Source organism: Triticum urartu, chromosome 7A, assembly GCF_056163025.1.
Source record: "Triticum urartu cultivar PI428250 chromosome 7A, HENAU_Tu73, whole genome shotgun sequence".
Lineage (NCBI taxonomy): Eukaryota > Viridiplantae > Streptophyta > Magnoliopsida > Poales > Poaceae > Triticum > Triticum urartu.
Genome location: NC_141879.1, coordinates 39,747,019 through 39,752,397, shown reverse-complemented (window position 1 = coordinate 39,752,397; position 5,379 = coordinate 39,747,019). Strand labels below are relative to the sequence as shown.

At 43.3% G+C, this 5,379-nt stretch overlaps 1 long non-coding RNA gene across 6 annotated transcripts; it reads left to right on the top strand.

The window, feature by feature from the left end:
• Positions 1 to 901: 901 nt before the first annotated feature.
• LOC125556621 (uncharacterized) lies at positions 902 to 5,043 on the top strand. 6 transcript variants are annotated; one of them, XR_015612076.1, is made up of 6 exons: positions 902 to 1,630; positions 1,818 to 1,880; positions 2,315 to 2,873; positions 2,988 to 3,407; positions 3,495 to 3,936; positions 4,674 to 5,043. It is a non-coding gene; the product is annotated as an uncharacterized LOC125556621 (long non-coding RNA). The 6 variants fall into 6 exon arrangements; XR_015612080.1 differs by lacking the exon at positions 4,674 to 5,043 and having other exon boundaries at positions 3,495 to 3,552; positions 3,797 to 4,651; XR_015612077.1 differs by lacking the exon at positions 4,674 to 5,043 and having other exon boundaries at positions 2,315 to 2,452; positions 2,648 to 2,873; positions 3,495 to 4,649.
• The last annotated feature ends 336 nt before the right edge of the window (positions 5,044 to 5,379 follow it).

The window sequence follows — 5,379 nt, the reverse complement described above, 5'->3', positions numbered from 1 at the left end:
TATGAACACCTAGGGTTCATATGAACATCAACACATCATCAACACATATTTGAATTGCCCTAGCAGAGAGAGAGAGGAGGGTAGGTGAGAGGAGAGGGAGAGCCTTACGGTGACTGCGGCGAGGGAGGGGCAGGCGGCGTCGAGGACGGGGTCGGGGCTGTAGGGGAACGCAGTAATTAAAAAAATTTCCTACACACACGCAAGAACATGGTGATGCATAGCAACGAGAGGGGAGAGTGTAATCTACGTACCCTCGTAGACCGACAGTGGAAGCGTTATGACAACGCGGTTGATGTAGTCGTACGTCTTCACGGCCCGACCGATCAAGCACCGAAACTACGACACCTCCGAGTTCTAGCACACGTTCAGCTCGATGACGATCCCCGGACTCTGATCCAGCAAAGTGTCGGAGAAGAGTTCCGTCAGCACGACGGCGTGGTGACGATCTTGATGTTCTACTGTCGCAGGGCTTCGCCTAAGCACCACTACAATATTATCGAGGACTATGGTGGAGGGGGGCACCGCACACGGCTAAGAGAATGATCTTGAAGATCAACTTGTGTGTGTAGAGGTGCCCCCTGCCCCCGTATATAAAGGAGCAAGGGGGGAGGCCGGTAGGCCCTAGGGCGCGCCAAGGAGGAGGAGTCCTCCTCCTAGTCTCTACTCCTAATGGAGCAGTTGGTAGTTTCGCTTTCAGGTTTTTTTTCGTCCCACCTCCTATGGTTTTTCTAGTACCTTCTTCCACCTCAGACTTAACCACCACAAACCGAAAAAACCTCATGCTGAAGCCCCAACCCGCACCATGTATGTAGACCGAAAAAAAACCTACGATGGTTAACCAACGAAAAAAGACCTACAAAAACTAACCAGCGACCAAAAAAACCTAAACCTATCGCCCGCACGTACGATCGATCGACAACTCCTGCCCTCGAGCGAGGTCTCCCTTCGCCGCCGCCGCTCCACCCAGAGCCACCCTCTTCCCCGCTAGCGCCGCCCCCTTCCCTCCCACCCCGAGCCGCCGTCTTCCCCGCCCGCGCCGCTCTCTTCCTCGCCGGCGCTGCCCTCCACTCACCTTCTGTTCTTCAAGCGGGGACGCCCTAGATCGAGTCAAGCAAGTCAGCGGGGCAGCGGCCAGATCCGCCACGGCCACATCTCGTCGAGACGGGCTCCGCCGGGAGAGGTAGATCGAGGCGGCGGGCACCGTGTGCGTCTTGTCTCTTGGGACGCTGCTCCGACTTGATCCGGCGAGGAGGCAGCCTCCGTGTGCGGCAATGAGGGCGGCGGCCGGCTGCCCGAAAGGTCGATCTGATTATGCCTCGTCACACCCCTTCCCTGGTAAAGAGCCAAGCTCCTCGCATCTCTGCTCCACTGGATTCACTTTCTTGGCCTAGGCTTTCAATTTTTTCAGGGCTGCACTTTCTTTGCCTGTTAAGCAATTGATATACATAGTGGAGCAAGAATTAACACCATGGAAGGGGAGAAATACAGTACAGGCACTACGTATTTTAAATTTTGCATGTGGGCTCAGGCGTGGCAGCGTCAGCGGCCTCCGACGTTCCTCGGCTCAGCCGCCGCCGACCTACCATGCCCACGATCCTCGCGAGCAGTGTCACTCCTTCCCCTCACCGTGGTACCTTCCTCTTGCGTGTTACTTCTTTTCTTCTGAACATGCAGTTGTTTTGGTCCACCATTGTTCTCATAAAAGTACATTCTTAAGGATGAGCAAACTTCTGTGATGTTGTGACACGAAGCATTTAACTGCTAAGTGCCTGATGCCTTGATGTCTTACTTTAAATTTGTTTTACATGCATGAGCAGGACTTCACACTAGGATGGGAGCAACCTGCATCTTTCGAATGTACTGAACTAATAAATAACTAGGTACTTTTGAATTGAATATCCTCCAGCAATTGGCATCAGCATTGACTACGCCACTGTCAAATGCATGTTTGTTTAATCATAATGATTTCTTCATCCCTTTAGTTAGAAGAATCAAAAGCAGTTAATAAGCTTCTAAGCTCTTTAGTCTGCATTTTCTTTGTAGTTCCTTTTTTATTCAGATTGTGCAGCGTCAATGGTCTCTACCCTGAAGAGTCAAGATTACATTGTTACTGACTTGCAAGGCTCTATTATGTTTCGAGGCGAAGAAGTATTTACCTCTTGAGTTGTTGATCATTTTCTTTGGCTTGACTCTATATGCAACCCTTTCGTACCATTTACCTGAATTAACTTGAGCAATAATATCTGTACCATTTACTTTACTGTTAATTATAGAAGAAGATAAAACCAATGAGTTAACTAAGCAAGATTTGCAGGTGCAATGGATTGATTGATTTATGAATCAATCACAGCTGCTAGAAGAAGAAAGAATCAGGCGTGCATCATGGATGATGGATCTTGGAGTGCGGGGTGAGAACAAAGGTGATTTACTGGAGTGATATAAGCAAACTCAGGTACGTTCCCTTTCCTCACAATTTGAAGATCCAATTAGAATGGATCTATTATTAGTAGCATCGTCATCTTCAAATCCAATGTTTTTTGACGCCACTCCTGTGTTTGTCTCTTCCAAACTAATCTGGTTTTAACAGTAGATCATTACTATTTTACCTACTTGATTCTTAATGCTTGTATTTCTTAAATTTTCCTAGGAGAATGGGAATTACATCTAGAGCTACAGTTTGTGATTTAAGGATCTGCTAGGCATGTCATGGCAAGTAATTTTACTTGGCAATTGCCATGCTCCAGCATAAATCATGTTCTGTTGCAGCACTTGGCATTTAGGTACCTTTGATTCATGGATGTACGATAGGCCTGAAGCTTGAGCAGTTCATATTCGACATATCCATTTAATCCCTGTCCATGACACTTTTTGAGGTTCGACTTTCAAAAATCTGCCCTAATATAGCATCTTCTGCTCCCTCTTCTTTTCCTGTTTTTTGTGAGCTTTAAAACCTTGAGATACTCATCGGTGCATATCTGAAAATTCAGGTGCTACACGAAGAGGAATTTGCGCCAGTGAAGAACGCGAATGGCACAACCTACGACACCTGATGCTACTGCAACTGCATAGCGGATGGGTCATTTCTCACCATTTCCTGTACCCAGAAACTTGTAGAATTAAATTACAAGTCAGGCCTTTCAACATAGAACTTTTATGATCATCTTTCTCATGATCCCTTTCCCTCATAAGCTTCGAGGTTTCTTCTCTCAGCTCCTATGCCGGAGAAAGCCTTGAGACGATTTTTCATGGACGAGGATTCCACATGCCCGGTGAGATTTCGCTATAGGCGCATCATGTCATGGCAGCGGCAACATCAAATGGGAGATGCAATGTTGCATAGGGATTGCAAGGCCGAAACCTTGGGATACATTGGGTTTCAACTTACATGTTACAGGATATGTGCAGACGTAAGTTTGACTTTCAGATAATACATGCGCCAAACACTTTTAAAGTTGTGTCGTGCATGACAGTGGAAACATTTGTGTATTGCACAGGATCCTACAGAGCAGATGGGCACATGTATGCGTGGAGACTCTGAAAAGATGAACACGTGTATGTGTCCGGTTATTCTGAAGCTATTTAATATATTAGTTGTGTCAAGAGGTCAAGTCCAGGTTCCTCATGTCAAGTCTATAAGTTTCACTCGAAAGAATAAAATGCTCTCAAGGGTCGTACTGAAAAAAGAACTACATTAGCAAGTTGATTCAATAATCCATCCTCTGTTTTGCACCTCGTTTGTTAGTTATTTAGTTATGGCCAGGGTGGGAGTATTGATCACTGTTTGTTCTTGACAAAGTTTTGGGTGAAGGAACCAATTGGCAGTAATCAGTGCGATCCTACCGGCAGTGGATTGCGAGTATACATGGATAGGAAATGAGATGAGATCAAATCTCATGATTCCATCTCGTCCCGGTCCCGGGCGGACGGGGTGTCAGGGTGAGTAGTTTGTTTGTTCGACCCTCATTCTGTGGTGCCCATGAAATGTGCAACACATGTACCATGAAGGGGGTTATTTAGTGTGACAACTCATACTTGTTGTCCTAAGGGCTGCTTTATAAAAGCTTTGTACCAAATTTACTGAATTAGAAATAACAATTGATAGATCTGGTATGTTAATCTCATAGCCCTGACCTTGAACATTTTCTTCTTTTGTCATGTATATGCACACTTACCTTCTTGCAACTGTATGTACATCCTCTGTAAGGAAATATAGGAGCATTTAGAATACTAAAGTAGTGATCTAAATGCTCTAATATTTCTTATTAACTAGCCAATTGCTTTCATTTAATTATCATTATTCTGGAACATGTTGCTCATGTGATATTAAACATTTTAATTAGAATAAGCTATCCAAGAAGGTTTTATTAGGAAAATTTAGTTTATGTGACTTCTTTTATTTGAACAAGCTACGCATCTCCATTTTTTCATTCTTAGTTGTTTATTTGTATAGTTGGAACATTAGTTTGATGTGAGTTTCAGCTACCTGCTTGTTATTGAAACTGCAAGAACTCGCTAGCTTTTGTCAAAATAAATGGAATGTGATGGAAGTAAAAGAAGATAAGGTGTTTTTGTTGATCCTTGTGTCTGATTTTAGGGTGTGTGCATGTGACTAATCACTGTAAATAGTAAATACTCTACATCTATGACAGCGAAATCCTTATGAATATGGACAGATGGAGATGTATAAACGGGCAGTTCTTGCAGTTACTTATTCAGTGGACATATGGTGTAATTATTGTCAGTTTGCGATTTCAACATACAATGACCCAGATGTCATCAGAAGGTAGCAATTGAATACCGAGACTATTCTGATGAAGTTTTTTTAATATATTTTTATAGTGTCTTGACTTTTGTTAACTACCGCATTTTAGGCTGTATGTGTATAAGAATACATACATGGCAAGAAGGGATTTTATAATACCTAGGACCTGAACATGAATGCTTGATGAAATGCTTTATAATATTTTAGCACTGTTTTTTGGCAGTCCTTGTGGTAAGAAAGTTATCCATTCTTCGAAAACTCATCTACTACTACTCACCTTGTAGAATTTTTTATTTTGCTGAATATTTGGTTTTATCATAAAATGAATGGATTATTCTGAAATACAGTGTAACCCCTCCCCCCCTCCCCCCGTCTCAACGATTATTATTTTAGCATTATTTATTATTATTCTTTTGCCTCTTGCTATTTCTTGCTAAAGGCACATGCATACACAAAATCTTTCCCCGTGCCATTGTTTCTTCTGCAAGCACCTAGCAGTGTAATTTCATGAATCAAGTAAGATTCTGCTATTTGGACCAAAGAATTATCTGATGATACCTTTTCCCCTTTCCTTGCTATAGCTACTGGATGTTTATTCTTTTTGAGACAAGAACACT